This window comes from Gorilla gorilla, chromosome 3 (assembly GCF_029281585.2).
Source record: "Gorilla gorilla gorilla isolate KB3781 chromosome 3, NHGRI_mGorGor1-v2.1_pri, whole genome shotgun sequence".
In the NCBI taxonomy this organism is placed as follows: Eukaryota; Metazoa; Chordata; class Mammalia; order Primates; family Hominidae; genus Gorilla; species Gorilla gorilla.
Window position 1 is genome coordinate 158,911,032 of NC_073227.2, and position 22,917 is coordinate 158,933,948.

Below are 22,917 nucleotides of genomic sequence, written 5' to 3' on the forward strand. Positions count from 1 at the left end.
GTTTGTTTGTTTTTTTGAGACAGAGTCTAGCTCTGTTGCCCAGGCTGGAGTGCAGTGGCACCATCTCGGCTCACTGTAACCTTCGCCTCCTTGTTCAGGCAATTCTCCTGCCTCAGCCTCCCAAGTAGCTGGGATTACAGGTGCACACCACCATGCCTGGCTAATTTTTGTTTTTTTAGTAGACATGGGGTTTTCCATGCCAGGCTAGTTTCAAACTCCTGACTTCAAGTGATCTGTCACCTTGGCCTCCCAAAGTGCTAGGATTACGGGCATGAGCCACCATGTCTGGCCCACTTTACTTTCTTAATAAACTTGCTTTTGCTTTGCACTGTGGACTTGCCCTGAATTCTTTCTTGCGTGAGATCCAAGAACCTGCTCTTGGGGTCTGGATTGGGACCCCTTTCCTGTAACACATATATCATTTTGCAAAAACATACTAGTATACTCACAGAATAAATTGGAATTGTTCCATCAGAGAGTATAAAATTATGGTAAATATTTTCAGTTATTCTCCATATGTGTTGTACCAATTTATACTTTCTCAAGCAATATGTGAAGTTCACATTTCTCCAACATTCTTGATAAGACTGTGTATCAAACTTACATATCTTTATCAATCTTTATAGGTAAGAGATGTTATTGCAGTGTAATTTTATGTTTTATTTCTTTCATTATGATTCAAGTTCAGCACCTTTTCATATTTTAAGGGTTATGTGTATCTCTTTTTAATGAATTATCTGCTTATATAATTTTCACATTTTTCTAGTAGGTAATTAGTCTTACTTATTTATGGAAACCTTTTACATATTAAGAAAATTAGATCTGTTTTGTTTTTATATGAGTTACAGTTTTTTCCAGTGTATGCTTTCTTCTTTTTGACTCTGCTACTAATAACCCTCCTTACTTTCTAGTTGCTGTAGGGGAGAAAAAATAATTTTCCCTACAATTCATGTTTCTCATGCAGGACTCTCTCTAACAAAAGATACATTAATAGCAGGAAAATAAACACGTTTATTAACATGTATATTTTTATATGAGACAGATAGGAAATGAGTAATTCTCTAGAGTAGATCTCAAAGAAAAGCATTTAAACTTCAGGCTTACATACCATTGTTCTCTGAAACAAAGAAAGAAGGATGTGGGGAAAGGCCTGGTTATGATATGACCAGGAAAAGCACCTTAAACAAAGATAAGGTTTGTTATGCAGATTTAAGTCAATATCTTCTCCAATTACTCATCTCTCTCTTCAGGGTGCAGAGAGGGAGACACCCTTACAAATAGAGATTTTCATTATAGATGTCAGTTTCTCTTACAAAGGATCAACTTTTCAGAGCTGCTTTTATGTCTGCAGTTTCTCAAAATAATATGCCACAGAGGCATATTTTAGGGTTGTATATACTGGTCTCCTACAATCATATTTTGGGATGATGTGAGCCCCATCACTGCCTGTGAACTATTCATTTTGTAACCACCCAACTGGTTCTTCTTGCCTGCTGCCCAGATAAAGCTGATTTATCAAGACAAGGGAAATACAAGACAGAGTTTAATACACATAGAGCCAGCTAAACAAGAGACAAGAGTTTTATTATTACTCAAAGTAGCCTCCCGAAAATTTGGAGGCTAGGGTTTTTTAAAGCTAATTTGCGAGGGTTGAAGCTGTTCTCTTGCACTGAGTAGGTTCTTGGGTGGGGACAACAAGACCAGATGAGCCAGTTCACCAGTCTAGGTGGCGCCAGCTGATCCATTGGAATGTACTTCCTAAGAAATACCACAAACACCAAGCTTAGGTTTTACAATAGTAATGTTGTCTACAGGAGCAACTGGGGAGGTTGGTGATCTTGTGGCCTCTGGCTGCATGACTCCTGAGCTGTAATTTCTAATCTTGTGGCTAATTTGTTAGTTTTTCAAAGGCAGTCTGGTTCCCAGGCCAGGAGGGATTTTGTGTCAGGAGAAACTGTTGTCATCTTTGTTTCAAAGTTAAAGTATAAATGAAATTCCTCCAAAAGTTAGCTTGGCCTTCTCCCAGGAATGAACAAGGGCAGCTTAGAGGCTAAAAGCAAGATGAAGTTGGTTAGGTCAGATCTCTTTCACTGTCATAATTTTCTCACTGTTATAATTTTTGCAAAGGCAGGTGTAATTTATTATAGAACTCACCATACTACGTCATACTTCTTTCTACATTTGCTATCAGACTTTGAGGATCTCAAGAGCAGATATCTTATTCAACTTTTCATGCCTCTTGTACATTAGCTTACCAGGTACTGAACATCAACCACAAATTTTTTTAATGAATTATTGTGTGCTTATTTTTTCTTTTGGGCTTTAATTCATGTTAAATTTTAATGATTACATTGGTATTAGCTACATTTAACAGCATTTACAGCATTGTTTTGTTGTGGCCCTACTTCTTCTTTTTCCTATTCTACTGATATTTAGTTGAACAATTATGTAGGAGACCAGAATATGCCACTCTGAAATATGACTCCTTAGCATAAGGATTATTTTGAGCTGGTTATTTGAAGGTACTACAGATACATGAGAAGCCCTAAAAATAGAGTAGAGGTTACCCTTTTGTAAAGGGAAATTTACATTTATAAAGAAAATCTCCACTGGTAAGGGTGTCTTCCTGTCTGTACCAGGAGGGAATGACTTTAAATCATTAGAGATTGTTATCAATAGACAAGGCACTGACTTAAATCTGCATAACAAACCTTACCCTTGTTTTCCATGCTTTTCCTGGTTACCGCCACATTACTGGTCCTCCAACTCTCTTTTTTCTTTTTTTCAGTAGAGGATGGTATTTAAGCCTGAACTAAGCCCACATCTTTGAGATTGACTAATTTCTGTGAATATCTAGAATGAATGTGTATCTAAGGATTAAATATTAATAAACTTCTATTTGTTTTTCTCCTCTAATCTATCTTTTGTTACTGGAAGGACTAGTTAAGAACTCAGAAAAAGTAGAGAAAAAAATTATTTTCTACCTTTACAACAAGCAGAAATTATTCAGCAGATTGGTGTTACGCGCGTAGAGGTGAAGAGACCATCAAACAGGCTTCGTGTGCGCAATAAAGCTTTTTAATCACCTGGGTGCAGGCGGGCTGAGTCCTAAAAAAGGAGTCAGCAAAGCGAGATAGGGGTGGGGCAGTTTTATAGGATTTGGGTAGGTAGTGGAAAATTACAGTTAAAGAAAGTTGTTGGCTTGCGGCCGGGGTGGCGGTCACAAGGTGCTCCATGGGGAGCTTCTGAGACTCATTGTCCAGGAGAAGGAATGTCACAAGGTCAATTGATCAGTTAGGGTGGGACAGGAACAAATCACAATGGTGGAATGTCATCAGTTAAGGCAGGAACTGACTATTTTTTACTTCTTCTGTGGTTCTTCAGTTGTTTTAGGCCATCTGGATGTATACGTGCAGGCTTGGGCTCAGAGGCCTGACAATTGGTTTTTATTTGGAGTACAATTTAAAAATATCAGCAGGAAAAGATGTGTGTGTGTGTGTGCCTATGTATGTGTGTTTATGTGTATGGGGTGGAGGTGGAAGAGGCAAGCTCACATAACCAACCATTTAAGGCTCTAAGTTTCTTTTTAATCTATAAGATAAATAAGTGCCAGAATAAAGTATCCTAGAACATACTGAAGATTTCATGCCAAGATCCCTAGTCCCAGAAAGCTATTTAGAAATGACACTTTGAAGTAAATCAATGGAAAATTCAAGGAAATGAAAGGCCTGCCCTTCAAAAAATCCAACATCAATCAGTACTACTGCTAGGTATCCTTTATTTTCCTCCTTACATATTGTACATACAAGTTGTAGGATAACTTTTTACAGTAAAAGGGTAAAAATTATTTAATTTTCTATAACTTCAGCCACTTATTCTCATGCTATGGCTTTTCAAATGTTTATGTATTTGAATGAAAACACAGTAACTCCTCCACCTGTCTTTAAAACAAAGGTGGTTATATACCTGGTCTGCAGGGGCAGAGGGAAGGTGTGGAACTTAATATTAAATGTTCATCCATAATTTTCACTTTGCTTCAGACCTTGATGAGGAGTCAAGATGGCCTCTTGCTTTGTTTGGTTTTGAGGTCTTCATGCTAGCATGCAGTTGTGTAAGAGCAATTTACCGTGACTCACCTTTCTTTTTTTTTCTGGCACAAAAAATAAACAGTTTTTCTATGGTGCTCAATAGCACTCAAATGTGCCAGGGCAAAGGCCTCTTTTTTAAAGAAATGAAATAAAACATATGGAAGGAAACTAAGAACTCTTGTCAAAATTATTCCACTGTGAAATTAATTACATTCCATAAGAAAATATAATCATGCCAAGGGTTCTTTTCTTCAGTGACTCTCACATAAACTACAGCAGGAAAAAAAAAATCTGGTGTTCAGCTTCATAAGCTGTCAGTGCCATTGGCTACCTAAACCCATTCATATTTGATTATTTTCAGTCCACTGCCATTTCTATACAGCCCTGGTGGATATTTCCTTGGTTCATTAAATAAAACATTCCCATCAGCCTATTATTGTGTTGCTGCTGTCCTTGCTATAATTAACACAGCAACAGATTTAAAAACTAATACTTGAAATAACTGGTATAGAATTCACTTCTAAACAGAATACACATAAAAAAGATTATCCAACAGGGAGCGGCCAAATGTACTGTAAACTGGAAGAGTTTCAGCATCCTTTAAACACTCAGCAAGAAGCTAACTGAACCACATCTCTGCTGTCAGCAGAGCATGAAACTCTGAGATTTGTTTCAGTTTCCATCTAATCTCTGCCAGTTAAAACTAAAGACTTCCACAGGGTGAATACCTATTCCATTTTTACTGGCATTGCCTACTTTCTCTTTGATAATCTTTATGTTTCCCTCTCAGGAATGCTTGAGCCCTTTATGAATGTGACATTTTGCAAAGCCCTGTGGTCTAATAAACTTTCCCAAATTTCCTCATCATCCTCATCTCCACAAAGCCTTTCTTATGTGCACACAGTTGTGAGTGGCACTATGCAAAGAAAATCTAATAGACCCTATTCTTTTTCCTATAAGAATATATCATGGAGAACACACACACTCATACACATACCCAGTACCTAGAGAGAGAGAGAGCTAAATGCAAACAGTAAGCTCTGCTCAAAATCCTCCATTGGATTCTCGTTTCTTATCAAATCAAATACAATTTTCTCAGCTTGTCACTCAAAGACTTCTACAATATGAGCCTAGATTATCTTTCCAGCCGACAATTTACCAATCTCCTGAGTGTATCTCCTGTTCCTAGTAAACTAGATTACTCACAGTTCCTGTGTTATATGGTGCTTTCCTATTATCTTATCCTGACCCCAGACAGGCAGAAAATCAGGGCCCTGGAGTCAACTAGTCTGGAGTGTGGGATGTTACATGCCTGGTTCAGGGGGAAAGGAGGGAGAGGAATAGAGAAGAGGTATCCCTTGTAATCTTATCAATAGGCAGCTGCTGGGGCACTAGGAAGTGATTTGAGTCAGAGCAACTCTCAGAGTTGCTGATGAGAAAAGTCATGCAGACCATCCAAGTAAGTTGTCAATTTAATGAGTGCTACAAAAATGAGGATTCCTTAATGAAGCCAGGGACACCGAGAGAGGACAGGACACGTGCTTCAAACTGGAGCGTGTGAGATGCAGGCTAAAGCTCTGTAAATAAGAGTAGAAATGAAATGACTTTTCCTATTGTGACTGCTTCTTTGGGGTCTGGGGACAGAGAGTTAAGGATGTGAACAGAAGTGAATGCCACCTGGGCTCTTAGAATGATGGCATTCTTTCTGCATGGAACACCTTTATCCTCTGGTTCAAATCATATCAATTCTTCCAGACCCATTTCAAATATCACCTCTTCCATGAAACCTTTTTTTCTGTCCCTCAAAAGAAGCCATCCTTCCCTCATCTGCACTGTATCAGACATTGTTGATACTTCTTGACAGTCTTCCTTACTAGATTGTGTATTATATTCTTAAGTTTGTCTTATACCTTTAATATATTATATGCACCTTAAATTATGGATTTACTCTTAATATCAACTGTAGCAACTACATACTGTGACACATAACTGTTACTCAATAAACATTGTTAACATTATTTTAACTAACATCTGAGAACAGAGAATATTTGCATGACTTATGGAAAAAGAAAAGGGGCATCAGTGTCCAAATATACCTCTGGATGTTCTCCCAATTGGCCAGTATCACTGGCATTCCCATATGTTTTATAGAGATAACTGGATATATTCAGCTTATATTGAATATTTATTTATAGTTCCTCATGAACCTAGCCAATCAATCTGAAAAATTTATCATAATAAAAGTATTTACTATAATCTCAAGGCATATGAGGGATGCTGAATAAATATTACTACAAAAATATACAAATGTCCACTTTAATATTCTCTTCATTTGTTCTTCATGCAACCAGGAGACATATCATACCACCTAAAAGTTGGACCCGAAAACTAATTTACGTTATGCTTTGATTAAAATTTAGTTTGCTTTCATACTTGATTTAACAATCTTTTCTCACAATTTTGTTCTTTTGTTAAATATATCATGTTGGAAATATATATTTCTTATAAGCTCATAGTAAGATGTGTAGGAAAAATCCTACAGTATAAGGAATAAAATCCTTCTTAAATGTTTTCTGTATTAACAGGAAAATTGAGGTCAGATTTTCAACCAAGTATATTGGATATTATGTGATGCATTTTATGTTTTAATATTTATCTCAGTTTTCCTACTTATTTTCCTTTAATTTCTTGCTTAAAAAAATTGGTACCTTAATCTTACAAGTTAGCCCCTTTACACATTTTTAATAATGCAGAGTATGAATAATAACACATAAAATTAAAGTTATCTAATCTTATTTATACTTTAGTATCCTAAAGTCAAAATGTTACATAGAGGTATAGTATATTATTAAATGAAAAGGAAATGACTATTATAGGTGCATTTTTTTTGAAAATACAATGATTTCAAAACTAGCTGGAGGTTTTAGGAAAAATCTGTCTAATTTGCTCCTAACACTAAGACAAATCTCCTAATTTGTTCCTAACACTAAGACAAGCCATATATTCATTTTTCTCATTATTTAGAATTGTAAATTCACAATTTATAATTGTAGAAAATTGTGGAGTACAATATGATGTTATGATTCATGAATACAATGTGGAATAATTAAATCAAACTTGTTAAATTATCCGTTTCCTCAAATACTTAAGATTTTTTGGTAGTAAGAACGTTTGACATTTACTCTCAGCAATTTTGAAATGTAGAATACTCCATTATCAACTATTAATATATCCACCACAGTGTGCAATAGATATTTAAAAAAAACCCCTATTGATCATCATTTCCCCATTATCCCATCCCTCAACCTCCATAACCACTTTCTACTCTCTTACTTCTATGTGTTCAACTCTTTTAAGATACTATATATATTCGAGAATACGCAGTATTTGTTTTTCTGGGCCTGTCATATTTCAATTAGCATAATGTTCTCCAATTGCATACATGCAAATAACATTTCCTTCTTTCATAAGGCTGAAGAGTATTCCATTGTGTATATAAACCACATTTTCCTTATCCATTTATCTGTTGATAGACAATTAGATTGATTCTATGACTTGGCTGCTGCAGTGAACATGGGAGTGCACACACCTCCTCAACAAATGTATTTCAAATATTTGGGTAAATACCTAGAAATATGGTTTTTCCCTCATATAATTCTATTTTTAGTTTTTTAAGGAATTTCCATATACTTTTTCAAGGTGGTTATACCAGTTTACATTCCCAACAACAGTGTACAAGGGTTTCCTTTTCTCCACATTCTTACTTACCTTTGTTATTGTTTATCTTTTTGATAATAGCCATTCTGACAGATGTGAGATGATATTTCATTCTGATTTTAATTTGCACTTTCCTGATGATTAGTGATGTTGAGTATTTTTTCATATATCTGTTGGCCATTTGTATGTCTTCCTTTAAGAAGTGCTTATTTAGGCCCCTTGCCCATTTTTAAATTGGGCTTTTTGTCTTCTTGCTATTGAGTTGATCTCCTTATATATTTTGAATATTGACATTTTATCAGATGTTTGGCTTGCAAATATTTTCTTCCAATCCATAGGTTGTTCCCCTATATTAATTGTTTCCTTTGCTGTGCAGAAGCTTCTTAGTTTGATAGAACTCCATTTTTCTATTTTGCTTTTGTTGCATGTTCTTTTGGTGTCAAATCCAAAGAATCGTTGCTAAGACAAATGTTGTATAGTTTTCCCCCTGTGTTTTGTCTAGTAGTTTTACAGTTTCTGGTCTTCAGTTTAAGTTTTTAATCCATTTTTAGTTCATTTATGCTGTGAGATAAGGGTCCAATATTGTTCATGTGGTTATCTAGTTTTTTCACCACCGTATGTTGAAGAGACTATCCTTTTTCCACCATGTATTATTGGCAGGTTTGTTGAAAATCAATCAACTGTGCATGCATTGGTTTATTTCTGGGCTCTCTTCAACCAGTCTGCTGATTGATACGTCTTTTTTTTTTTTTTTTCTAGCATCATGCTGTTTTAGTTACTAGAGAACTCCCTAGTATTGTTTAAAATCAGCTAGTGTGACACCTCCAGCTTTGTTCTTTTTGCTCATGATTGCCTTTGCTATTCAAGGTTTGTTGTTATTCTATATGAATTTTAGCATTTTTTTTTCTATTTCTATGAAAAATAAAACAGACATTTTTACAGTAATTACATTGAATCTATAAATCACCTTGGGTAGAATGAATATTTTAACTTTTAATTATTTCAATCCACAAACATAGGATATCTTTCCATCTATTTGTGTCTTCTTCAATTTCTTTCATCAATGTTTTAAACTTTTCAGTGTACACATCTTTTACTTCCTTGATTAAATTTATTCCTAAGTATGTTAATTTTTGTCACTATTATAAATGGGATTGTTTTCTTTCTTTTTCAGATAGTTTGTTATTAGCATGCAAAAATTTGACTAGTTTTTGCATGTTGATTTTTGTATCTTACCACTTTAATGTATTTGTTCATTAATTCCAACAGGGTTTTTTTTTTTAATTTAGTCTGTAGGGTTTCCTATATATACGAATATGTCATCAGCAAAGAGTGACCATTTTACTTCTTACTTTCCTAATTATATGTATTTTATTTTCATCTCTTGTCTAATTGCTCTGGCAAGGACTTCCAATACTATGTTGAACGTAGTGCCAAGAGTGAGCATCCTTGTCTTGTTCCAGATCTTAGAGGCAAGACTTTCACTTTTTCTCCATTAAGTATGATGTTAACTGTGGGCTTCTCCTACATGGCATTTATTGTGTTGCGGTACATTCCTTTTGTACCTAATTTGATGAGCGTTTTTATCATAAAAAAGATGTTGAATTTTATCAAATGCCTTTTCTATATCTAATGAGATGATTACATGGTGTTTTGGCCTTCATTCTGTTAATGTAATGTATCATATTCATTGGCTTCGGTATGTTGAGCCATTCTTGTATATCAGGGATAAATCCCACTTGATCATAATGGATGGTCCTTTAAATATATTGTTCAATTTGGTTTGCTAACATTTTGTTGAGGGTTTTTGCAATGATGTTCATCAAGGATACTGGCCTGCAGTTTTCTTTTCTTGTAATGTCCTTGTTTGGCTCTGGTATCAGGGTAATGCTGACTTCATGAAGAGCTTGGAAATGTTCCCTCCTTTTCAGTTTTTTGGAAGAGTTTGAGAAGGATTGGTATTAGTTCTTCATTAAACATTTGGTAGAATTCAGCCATGTGGCCATCAGATCTTGTGATTTTCTTTGATGGAAGACTTTCTTATTACTGATACAATCTCCATACTTGTTATTTTCTGCTCGGATATTCTATTTCTTTATGAATCACTCTTGGTAGGTTAGATGTGTCTAGGGATTTGTTTGTTTCTTCTAAATTATCAAATTTGTTGCATATAATTGTTTGTAATAGTCTCTTTTGATCCTTTGTATTTCTGTGGTATCAGCTGTAGTGTCTTCTTTTTCATATCTGATGTAATTTATTTGAGGTTTCTCTCATTTTTTTTCTTAGTCTAGCCAAAGTTTTGTCAATTTTGTTTATTTAAAAAAAAAAAAACAATTCTGGCTGGGCATGGTGGCTCATGCCTGTAATCCCAGCACTTTGGGAGGCCAAGGCGGGAGGATCATGAGGTCAGGAGATTGAGACCATCCTGGCCAACATGGTGAAACCCCGTCTCTACTAAAAATACAAAAGTTAGCTGGGCATGGTGGCGCATGCCTGTAATCCCAGCTACTCGGGAGGCTGAGGCAGGAGAATTGCTTGAACCCAGGAAGCGGAGGTTGCAGTGAGCTGAGATCGTGCCACTGCACTCCAGCCTGGTGAGATAGCAAGACTCTGTCAAAAAAAAAAAAAAAAATCTTAGAAAAAACTAGGTCAAAATTCATATGGAACCAAAAAGAGCCCAAATAGCCAAGGCAATCCTAAGCAAAAAGAACAAAGCTGGAGACATCATGTTAACAGACTTCAAACTATATGACAAGGCAACAGTAACCAAAACAGCATGGTACGGGTACAAAAACAGGCACATAGACCAGCAGAACATATTAGAGATTCTAGAAAGAATGCCACATACATACATCCATCCATAAAGCTGACCAAAACAAGCAGTGGAGAAAGGACTCCCTATTCAATAAATGCTGCTGGGATAACTGGCTAGTTATATGTGGAAGATTGAAAATGGACTCCTTCCTTACACTATATACAAAAATCAACTCAAGATGGATTGAAGACTTAAGTGTAATACTAAAATTATAAAATTTCTAGAAGATAACCTAGAAAATTTCATTCTAGGGCAAGGACCTGGCGACGAGTTAACGATGAGGATGCCAAAAGAAGTTGCAACAAAAATAAAAATTTGACAAATGAGACCTAATCAAATTAAAGAGCTTCTGCATAGCAAAAGAAACTTACCAACAGAGTAATTAGACAACCTATAAAATGGGAAAAAATTTTTGCAAACTATATTTCTGACACAGGTTAGATATCTAGAATCTATAAGGAACTTAAATTTATAAGCAAAAAAGAAACAACCTCATTAAAAAGTAGTCAAAAGACATGAATGGACACTTTTCAAAAGAAGACACACATGTGGCCAACAAGCATGTTAAAAAATTCTCTATATCAAAATTAGAGAAATGCAAATCAAAACCATAGTGAGATACCATCTCATATCTGTCAGAATATCTATTATAAAAAAAGAAAAAAATGGCTGGTCACAGTGGCTCATGCCTGTAATCCCAGCACTTTGGGAGGCCGAGGTGGGTGGATCACGAGGTCAGGAGATCGAGACCGTCCTAGCTAACACTGTGAAACCCTGTCTCTACTAAAAATACGAAAAATTAGTCGGGCATGGTTGTGGGCACCTGTAGCCCCAGCTACCAGGAGGCTGAGGCAGGAGAATGGCATGAACCTGGGAGGCAGAGCTTGCAGTGAGCCGAGATTGTGCCACTGCACTCCAGCCTGGGTGACAGAGCAAGACTCCATCTCAAAAAAAAAAAAAAAAAAAAAGAAAAAATATAAGAGACGGCGGTGAGGGCAAGATTGTGGAGAAAAGGGAACACTTATACACTGCTGGTAGGAGTGTAAACTAGCTCAGTCATTGTGGAAAGCAGTGTGGCCATTTCTCAAAGAACTTAAACTAGAATTACCATTTGACCCAGCAATCTCATTATGGGTTATATACCCAAAGGAATATAATTACTTCTGCTATAAAGGCACATGCATGCGTATGTTCATCAGGGCACTATTCACAATAGCAAAGACATGGAATCAATCTAAATTCCCATCAATGGTAGGTTGGATAAAGAAAATGTCACACATATAAACCATGGAATACTATGCAGCCATATAAAAGAAGGAGATCATTTTCTTTAAAGCAACATGGATGGAGCTGGACACCATTATTCTGAACAAACTAACACAGGAACAGAAAACCAAATACCATATGTTCTAACTTATCAAGTGGGAACTAAAACATTAGAACACACAGGCACAAACAGGGAAACCGCAGACACTGGGACCTACTTGAGGTTGGAGGATAGGAAGAAAGAGAGGATTTTAAAAATACCTATCAGGTACTATACTTATTAACTGTGTGACTAAATAATCTGCACACTAAACTCCTGTGACATGCAGTTTACCTGTATAACAACCTGCACATGTACTCCTAAACCTAAAAGTTAAAAAAGTTTAGTTTCATGGATGTATTGTTTTACTAGTCTCCATGTTATTTATTTCTTCTCTCCATGTTATTTATCTATTACAGCCTTCCTCATGCTAATTTTGAACTTTGTTTGTTCTTCTTTTTCTAGTTTCTTGAGGTATAATATTCGGTTGTTTATTTGAGATCTTTCTGTTTTGCTTTAGTTTGTTTTGTTTTTTATCTAGATATTTATTGCTATAAACTTTCCTCTTATAACTGCTTTTCCTGTATCCCATAAATTTGGTTTGTTTTGTTTCCATTTTTGTTTATCTCAAGATATTTAAAATTTTTCTTTTAATTTCTTTGTTGACCATTGATTGTTCTGGAGTATTTTGTTTAACTTCCAAGTATTTGTAGTTTTTCCAAAATTCCTCTTACTGATTTTTAGTTTTAGGCTATTGTGGTCAAAAATGATACTCAATATAATTTCAGTCTTCTTGAATTTGTTGAGGCTGTTTTTGTGCCCTCACATGTGTTCTATTCTGGAGAATGTTCTGTTTGTTCTTGAGAATAATATCTATTCTGTTGTTACCGCATGGACTGTTTCATATAGGTCTATTACATCCATTTAATTTAAAGTGCTGTTCAAGTCTAATATTTAGTTACCGTTTTTCTGTTCAGATGGTCTTTTCATTGTTGAGAGTGAGGTATTGAAGTCTCCTTCTATTATTGTATTGCAATCTGTCTCTTTCTTCAGATTTTTTACTATTTGTTTTATATATTTATGTGTGCTAATGTTGAATGAAGGTATTTTTACAATTGCTGTATTCTTTTCAGGATTTGGTTTATTTATCATTATATAATGCCCTTCTTTTGAGGGTTTTTGACATAAAGTCTGTTTTATTTGGTTGCTACCCTTGCTCTCTTGTGGTTTCTATTTACATGGAATATCTTTTTCCATCCCTTCACTTTTACTCTATGTGTGTCCTTAAAATTGAGGTGAGTCTCTTGTAGTCAGCACATAACTGGGTCCTGTTTCTTGTTCATTCTGTCTCTCTTTCTTTTTATTGGAGAATTTAACTTATTTACATATAAGATAATTATTGATAGGTAAGAACTTATTACTGCCATTTTCTTACTTGTTTTCTGGTTGTTTTATTAAGAATTTGTTTCTTCCTCTCTTTCTGTCTTTCTTTGTGGTTTGATGGTTTTCAGTAGTAGTATGCTTTGAATATTTTCTAGTTTTGTTTTGTGCTTCTATTGAAGATTTTTGCTTTGTAGTTACCATGAGGCTTACATGGTACATCTCATATGTATGACAGCCTATTTCAAGCTGATAACAACTTAACTGTGATGGCTTAACTAACTTTGATACAACAATAGTACATTTTACTCCCTATTTTCATTTAAACTCTGAATTTCTTTAATAACTCATTGGTAGCTACTGTTTTCAGCAGCCATCAGAGGCCCACACAGGAGAGCACCAGCAGGGGATCCACCTGCATGAGTCTCCTCTAGGTGGTCTCACTGTTAGGGATTGGATTGCAGGTGCAGTTTAATGACACAATCAGAATGCAATAGTTTAAAAGTTTTTCATACTCACATATCCTAGGGGGTACATAGCATGCCTTCTCTACGCAAACACGCACAGGTCAAGGGCTGCAAGAAGAGAGAGAGAGAAGGGACTTTTGGGTCAATTCCTTTATTGGACCCACAGAATTATCCAAATTTCCTGTGGAGAGCTTTAATCAGTAGGTTTAAAACAAATAGGCACTAATTTCAGGAGGTCACGTTGTGAATCAGAGGTGATCACTTTAAGTTCCTGAGCAAATGTCTAAATGGTCCATTTAAAGGAAGTAGGAGAAAAGCAGGGAGCCTGGCCTGCTAGATGGGAGAGATACTTCTATGTTTTTATACCTTGTCATTGACTAGAGCCATTCAAGTGGGATACAGTATTGGGAACAGGGTCAAGGTGGCCTGAACCCTGCTTCTAGTATTAATAAATTTATATTTTAAAAGGAATACTGAAGCAATATAAAATTATTAACATTCAGTGTAATTTATCTCATGATGTCTTAGAATCATACTCAAAAGTAAGGCAGTTGGAGTTGAGTGGTGGAGATCTATTGACTGTAAGGGAAAAGAGTAGTTGTGGTGGTTGTGTGTGGAGACACAGGGCAAAAGATTGGAGTGGAAAGCTGGAGGTAGGTGGCAGAAAAAGACATCAGAGAGTGGGTAAGTCCTCTCCTCAGGGAGTTAAAGGGTTTAATGACATAGAATTGGTGCCTTTTGGGGAAAGCAATAATCTCCATTAATTTTAGTAACCTGTACCATAATTCTCTTTAGGTATAGAAGTGTGACGGTATATATTTGACCGGAGAAGAAGTATACCAGGATCACAGGATAAGCAGACAGTGAATTTAGACGGATATGTAAAAATGTGCTGGGTCCATTTTCTGCCTTAGGAAAGGCAGTCTGTGGGTATCCCTTGGTGGAGGTTTAGGGTAAAGAGTGAAGTCATCTACAACATCGAGGTCTTGGGTTAGGATGATGTCATCTGAGGTAATGTCATCTCAGTGGAGAGATTTTGGGTCAGGTCAATGTCATCTGGAATGTCTGACTGGGTATCCTTTTCAAGTGGGTACCCATTTGTGTTAATGTAGGACACAGTATTTAGCATAATTGGTTCAAACAATCATTTGCTGAAGGATTTGGATGTCTGATTGTAAACCAATGAAAGTACCCAAACCAGTAATAGTAATAAGACCAGTAATCAATAGAATAATGTGCAGCTGCCCCTGACAAGGTTTTGTTCAGGGTAAAAGTTTAGGTTTAAATGGGTCCCTGGTTATATGAATAGATACCTGGTCTGTGGGACAATCTATTGTAATGAATCCTAGGAGAATATGAGTCCTCCATCTGGCTTCCAGTGTTAGTGGGATGGGGGCAAGATCAAAAATGTATATGAAAGTAGTTAAGGCCTGGGACAAACTGGAGAACCTTAGTTTGTTTGTTGTCTTGGAATTTGAAAAGAAAAGAAGTTTTTTGAGGGCATCATTGTGTCTCTCAATTAAAGCAGTTATTTGGGAGCTATCAAGGACGTGAAAGTTCTATTGAATGTCTTTTTCAAGAACCTAGCAAGATATATTTTAATAAGTGAAATTTGTGCCTTTTTTTAGTAGTAGTAATGCTTGTAACTTTGAAGGGAATAAGAAATATCCCAGCAAAGCCTTAGACTGTGGCCTCAGAACATATGGAGATTTGTAATTTTGATTTATTCTTTGGGTGTCTATAAATCAAGAAATTCCCAGAGGTTTTGTTTAGTTTATCTTTGTTTTTTGCCTTAAAGGGGACAATTTTTAAGCAATGGCCTAATAGCTTATAATAAATATAAAGATGAAACCATTTGTTGACCAGGGCATCTAGTGCAAACACAGTGGCCTGAAGTTTGGCTAAGAGCGTTGTTTCTTGGTCTCCATCATTTATTAGGGACTGATATGGTTTGAATGTTTGTCCCCTCCAAATCTCATGTTGAAATGTGATTCCCAGTGTTGGAGGTGGGGCCTGGTGGAAGATGATTGTATCATGGGAACAGATCCCTCATGAATGGCTTAGCATAATCCCTTTGGTAATGACTGAATTCTCCCCTTAGTTAGTTCACATGAAATCTGGTTGTTTAAACGAGTTTGGGACCTCCCCCTTGTCTCTCTTGCTCCTGCTCTCGCCATGTGACATTTTGGCTCCCCATCACCTCTGCCATTATTGTAAGCTTCCTGATGCCTCACCAGAAGTAGATGCCAGCACCATGCTTAATGTACAGCCTCCAAAACCATGAACTAAAATAAAAGCTCCTTTCTTTGTAAATTACTTAGCATCAGGTATTCCTTTATAGCAATGCAAAAATAGCCTAACACAGAAAATTGGTACCAGAAGCGGGATGTTACTATAAAGACAACAAAAGATGTGTAAGTGGCTTTGAAATTGGGTAAGAGGCAGAGGTTGGAAGAGTTTGGAGGGCTCAGAAGAAGACAGAAAGACGAATTAAAATGTGGAACTTTGGTTGTGACCAAAACACTGATAGAAATATGGACAGTGAAGACCAGGCTGACAAGGTCTCAGATGGAAATGAGGAATTTATTGGGCATGTTATGCCCAACCCATGTTATGCCCTAGCAAAGAGCTTGGCTACATTGTGTTCACATCCTAGGGATCTGTGGAAGGCTGAACTTAAGAGTGATAACCTAGCATATCTGGTGGAAGAAATGTCTAAGCAACAAAGTGTTTAAGATGTGGCCTAGCTGTTTCTAACAGCCTACAATCAGATACAGTAATAAAGAAATGACTTAAAGTTGAAACATATTTAAAAGGGAAGTAGAGTGTAAAAGTTTGAAAAATTTGCAGCCTGGTCCTGTGGTAACAAAAGAATCCAAGCAGGCTGTGGAGCAACCACTGGCTAGAGAGATTACCATGACTAAAAAGGAGCCAAGTGTTAATATTCAAGATAATGGTAAAAAGGCCTCAAAGGCATTTCAGAAGTCTTCAGGATGGCCTCTACCACCACAGATTCAGATGCCTAGGAGGATAATGGTTTCAGGGGTTAGGGCCAGGGCACTGCTGCCCTGCTTAGCCCCAGGACACAGCTCGCCTCATTCTGGCCACTCCAGCTCCAGCCTTGGCTCAAGGGAGCCCAAGTGTAGCTCAGAATGAAGCTCCAGAGGGTGCAAGCCATAAGCCTTGGCTGTTTCCACATGGTATTAAGTCTGCAGGTGCTCAGAATGCATGTGTGAAAGAGGTGCAGCAACTTCCTTCTAGGTTTCAGAGGATGTTTTGGAATGCCTGGGTGTCCAGGCAGAAGCATGCTGCAGGGGCATTCTCCACAGAGAATCCCTACTCTGGCAGTTCCCAGAGGGAAATCTGAGGTTAGAGTCCCTGCACAGAGTCCCCACCATGCCACTGGTTAGTGGACCTGTGGTAAGAGGGTTACCATCCTGCAGACCCCAGAATAATAGAGCCACTTGCAGCTTGCATCCTGAGCCTGGAAAAACTATAGGTCATTAATTCCAACCTGTGAGAGCAGCCACAGAGGCTGCACCCTGCAACACAGAGTTGCCCAAGGACTTGGGAGCCCACCCTTTGTACCAGTGTGCCCTGGATGTGGGACATGGAGTCCAAGTTGATTATTTTGAAACTGTAAGATTCAATGACTGCCCTGCTGGGTTTTGGACTTACTTGGAGCCTGCTGCCACCCGTTCCTTTTTTTTGTGGCTGGTTTTTCCCTTTTGAAACAGGTATGTATAATCAACACCTGTACCACTATTGCATTTGGGAAGTAAATAACTTATTTTTTTATTTATTAGGCTCAGAGGTGGAAAGAGCTTAGCCTTGAGTTTTAGATAAAACTTTGGACCTTTGATTGAGTTAATGTTGGAATAAGTAAGGCCTTGGGAGACTATTGAAAAGGAATGATTGTATTTTGCAGTGTGAGAAGGGCATGAGATTTGGGGGGCCAGGGTCATAATGACTGGGCTTGGATGCATGTCCCCTCCAAATTTCATGTCGAAATGTGGTTTCCAATGTTGGAGGTGGGATCTGGTGGAAGGTAGCTGGATCATGGGGGTGGATCCCTCATGAGTAGCTTAGCATCATCCCCTTGGTGATAACTGAGTTCTCCCTTGGTTAGTTCATGCAAGATCTGGTTCTTTAAAAGAGTCTGGGACCTCCCCCTTCTCTCTCTTGCCGTGTGACGTGCTTGTTCCCCATTGCTCTCTGCCATGAGTGTAAGCTTCCTGAGCTTCAGCAGAAGCAGGTGCTAACACCATGCTTCATGTACAGCCTGCAGAACTATAGGCCAAAATAAAATCTCTTTTCTTTATAAATTACCCAGTCTTTATAGCAATGCAAAAAAATGGCCTAACACAAGGACATTGTGGCTAAGGGATGGAAAGAAGCAACATTACACTAAGTACCATGATGTATGATGGTTAGCAGTGCTGTCTACATAGTTTGCCAACTCTCGTTATCATTTACTCAGTTATTCCCAATGGGCTTCCCAGGTAGAGAAGGGGTATAGGGTAAGGATGACCTCCTCCACCACCCTGGCATTTTTTAAGGGACTGAGGACCAGGGAAGCCACCCCTCCTTCAGGTAGCATACACCAGAAGGCCCAGGTTTGGCTCCTCTTAGAGAGGCCTTGGTAACTATGCCAAGTTTGTAGGGTGCTGTTTCTATTACTTAAAGCATAGTGAGCAGTTGGGTATGGAGAATCACAGATTTAGGATTTGTGAAAGTCTTTATTTTCAAGAGATCCCTGTTTGTAGCCAGGCACTTGTTGTTTTAATGGTGTATAGCATAAAGCCAAGAGGGGCAATATCTTGCATATGAAGCCCTGGGGCAACCAGTGGCAGTTATCAGTGGTCCAAGGACTCCTGGAAGCAGGTTTTCATTTTTTTCTTTTTCTTTTTTGAGACAGATTTTCGCCCTGTCACCCAGGCTGGAGTGCAGTGGCGCAATCTTGGCTCACTGCAGCCTCTGTCTCCCAGGTTCAAGCAATTCTCCTGCCTTAGCCTCCCAAGTAGCTGGGATTACAGGTGCATGCCACCACACCTGGCTAATTTTTATGCTTTTCATAGAGATCGGGTTTCACCATGTTGGCCAGGCTGGTCTCAAACTCTTGACCTCAAATGATCCCCCCGCCTCAGCCTCCCAAAGTGCTGGGGTTACAGGCATGAGCCACTGTGCCAGGCCAAAAGGTTTTCAAAGCCTCTCTACAGTGAAGGAGTTTTTTGAGGGCACTCACAGTAGTGCCTGTTGATTTTAATTTAGAAGTAAAATTTGTAAATGAGGAATATGTTGCCACCAGAACTCAGAAGTACTAAGAAATATTGGACTTAACTGACCTTAATGGTTGTAAACAATGAATCTTCTTGGAAGAAGATATTAATGTAGTGTCATACCTGTGTTCCTGGAGAAAGTGGATGTCATTAAGATCTTGTTTGCGAATGTTGTATGTGATGACAAAGCTGTTGGGAAGTATCCCATGGGTAACCCAGAAAGGTGTATTGTGCTTCTTTAGAGGTGGAGGCAAACTGCAGCTGTGAAAGGACGTAGAAATAGAAACTGAATAGAACAGGTTAGCCAAATCTATAAGAGCAAACTATGTACCAGATGTTGACTGGGTTGAATCAACAATGTTAATAATATTAGTTATTGAGTATAGGGGTCCTAATGAATAGGATCACAGTATTAAGGTTGTAGTAGTCTGTAGTATGGCACCTTTTGTATGTCTACATATATATATATATTTTTTTTTTTCTTTTTTTTCAGATTCGGGAACAGAGAAAGATTGGTTGCTAAATGGAAAAGCAGGAGGGAGAATTATCCCTTTAATAATTAGGTTTTATATACTTAGTTTTAATCTTGAGGAGCCCATTTCAACTTATATTGGGCCATATTAACTATTAACTGGGGGGGTTATGGGGTCCCATTTTATCAATCCAATTTGTAAGTGCCAAAAACTTACTTTAATTTAAATTTATTACTTATTGTGTCAGAGAATCTAAGTCCAACATAGAATATTTTATAGCAATGGAGTATATGATTACGGGAAGTGTAGGCATGGCCATAGTTAAATTGAGGAATACTCATTTTTGTATTTCATACAGGCAAAATATAGAAGTAGAATATTTAAATTTAGTGGGACCCCAGATGTAACTATAGTTTGAGTCCTGGTATTAATTAAGCCCGTGCATTTTGGTCAATTAGTGCATTTTAGCAAATGTTAAAAGTTAAGTTAGAATCTCTGTTGTGGAGACACAAAAGCCAATCAGTGCCCTTTATCGTTTTTTATTTATTATTAACAAAAATTCTTTAGTATATGAATTTTGACTTTCCAATGAAATCAAATTATGAAAAATATATATACAATTTATTATATATTTATATTGAAATATTGTGTTTGCATATGTATGTATTAATGTTCTGTATATAAAGTTAATTAAATTAATTACTTTTTATTTTCCTCACCTCTTCTTCACCAACACAGTGAAGCTCAGTGTCATATCACACTTTCCAACTATTACTGAGGGGTCATTGCTGCTTTCCTGAAACCTGGTGGCCCCTGTCTATAACCTGTGAAATGGTGGTAGAGCTCCACCATCCTGGCCAGCTCACTCTAGCAAGATACTAGGACTTCACCATTTATAATCAATACAGTACCGACCACTACAGAGATCCCAGGTCACTGGAACAGTATACCTGCCACAAGGAGCAACACACATTCGAATAGTGGCCTGCTTCACAGGGTCCTTTGAGATCCCAAGAAAAGCTAATGATGTCACAAAGGAAAACACACCCTGATTATATTGGGACTTGCTCTCTGACAGCTTCAAAAGAACTTTAAGGGCTCATAGAGCTGTCTACAGCCACCACAATTTCAAGCAAATCCCCAAGGCAACACCTGAGAGCAGAAGTAGGCACCAGTGCGAAATAGCTTGATTGAATACTGGCAAGTAGTAGTGCCATCAGATACCAACTGGACCATCTGATACGGAAAATAAGTCATCTATTCCCAGTGGGCAGACAATGATATTGTATCCAAGCTTTGACTATAATCATAGCTTCTACATCAGTTGTTTTGGATAAAACTCTTTGAGTTGATAGCTATTGTTTTCAGCAGCTACCAGATGTCCAGACAGAAGAGCATCACCCAGGGATTCATCTGCATGAGTCTCCTTTCGGTGGCTTCACAGTCAGGGGTCAGATTGCAGGTGTGGCTTCAGTGACACAACCACCATATAATAGTTTAAGAGATTTTAGTACTCACAGACCCTGGAGGGTATATGGCATGTCAGGAAGCCATACCCACATAGAGGTCAGGGGGTTCTGGTAGAAAGAGAAGGGACCCATGTGTCAATGCCTTTATTGGGTCCAGGGCATTAACCAAACAGTTTTCCTGTAGGGAAACCACCAGCTGTAACTGGTGGTTTTAAAGCAAGCAGTCATTATTTCCAGGAGGTTACGCTGTGACTGGAAGGTAAACACTTAGAATTCACAGGCGAATGTCTGAATGGTCTATTCAAAATAAGTGAGAGAAAAGCTGGGAGCCCAGCCTACTACATGGGAGAGATGCCTCTAAGTTTTTATCTCTGGTCACTGGCTGGAACCATTTAGGTGAGTATAGTATAGGAAACTGTGCCAAGTGTGACGGGGCCCTATTTCTGGTAATAAAAAGTTAAACTTACATTAAAAAATGGATGCTAAGGCAACAGAAAGTTATATGCACTCTACACTCTCCACCCTCCACACACATATTTTATGCTTTTGATGTCAACATTTACATCATTTTATAATGTATATCTCTTGGCAATTTATCTTACCTACAATTTTTATTAATAGTTTTATACACCATCATTACAGAACTATAGTATTTTGAATATGGCTCTACTCTACGTATACCATTGAGTTCTGTGATTTACTATGCTTCATGTTATTAATTAGCAGCCTTTTGCTTCAGCTTAAAGAACTCCATTTAGCAATTCCTATAAGGCAAGTATAGTGATGATGAACTCTCTAAGCTTGGGTGTTTGTGTAAGAAAATTTTTATTACTGTCTCAATATGGAAAAATAGTTTTACTGGATAAAATACTTTTGGTCAGCAGTTTCCCCCACCCCCTTCAAAACTTTGGCTGTATCATTCCATTCTCTCCTGACCTTCAGGATTTCTGCTGAGAAATCCACCGATCCACTGATAGTCATATTGACACTTTTATATTTGATGTATCTCTTACATCTTGCTGCTCCCACAATTTTTATATGTGTTTAATTTTTGATAGTTTGATTATTATGTGTTTTAATATACTCAATTTGAGATGAATTTAATTGGAGCTCTCTCTGCTTCCTGTACCTGGGTGTTGGCATCTATCCTCATATTAGGAAAGTCATTATTTATTTAAATATGGTTTCTGGCCTTTTTTCTCTTTCTTCTCCTCCTTATGCAAAGGTTTGGTCTCTTGATTGTCCCATAATTCCGGTAGGCTTTCTCCATTCTTTTTTATTCTTTTGTCTGTTTGCTCTTCTAAATGAATAATTTCAGATGTTCTTTCTTTCAGCTGATTTTTTTCTTCTGCTTGTTTGAATCTGCTATTGAAGTTTTCTGTTAATTTTTTTTCTGTTGTTCAGTCATTGCATTCTTCATCTCTAGAATTTCTATCTGGTTCTTTTTTATTGTCTCTATTTCTTTGTCAATCTTATTGCTGTTTCCATGAAATGTTTTCTAAATTTCATTAAATTTCCTCTTCATATATTCTTGTAGTTCACTGAACTTATTTATGAGTATTGTTCTGAATTATTTGCAAATCATTTCATAGATCTCCATTTTGTTGCAGTCCTTTATTTATTTATTTGTAGTTGGAGTCTTGCTGTGTCACCCAGGCAGGAGTGCAGTGGTGCAATCTCGACTCACTGCAACCTCTGCCTCCCAGATTCAAGCAATTCTCCTGCCTCAGTCTCCCAAGTAGCTAGGACTACAGGATCCTACCACCACACCTGGCTGATTTTTGTATTTTTAGTAGAGACAGGGTTTCACCATGTTGGCCAGGCTGGTCTCAATCTCCCAACCTCAAGTGATCCATCTGCCTCAGCCTCCCAGGTGCTGGGATTACAGGCACGAGCCACCGTGCTCAGCCATTACTGAAGCTT

The 22,917-nt window shown here is 37.5% G+C and overlaps 2 long non-coding RNA genes across 3 annotated transcripts in view; one reads left to right on the forward strand and one right to left on the reverse strand.

Annotated features, from left to right (window-relative positions):
- Positions 1-20,487, reverse strand: part of LOC109026513 (uncharacterized) — a 98,119-nt gene extending 77,632 nt beyond the window's left edge. For both annotated transcript variants that reach the window (XR_002005511.4, XR_010133512.1), the window contains exons 1-3: positions 20,245-20,487; positions 19,176-19,313; positions 13,826-13,881 (exon numbers count right to left, since the gene is read on the reverse strand). This is a non-coding gene — a long non-coding RNA (uncharacterized lncRNA). The remainder of the gene's footprint in view (positions 1-13,825; positions 13,882-19,175; positions 19,314-20,244) is intronic.
- The window catches only part of LOC129533062 (uncharacterized), a 71,163-nt gene that overhangs the window by 21,554 nt on the left and 26,692 nt on the right, over positions 1-22,917 (forward strand). The gene's annotated exons all lie outside the window — the stretch shown is intronic.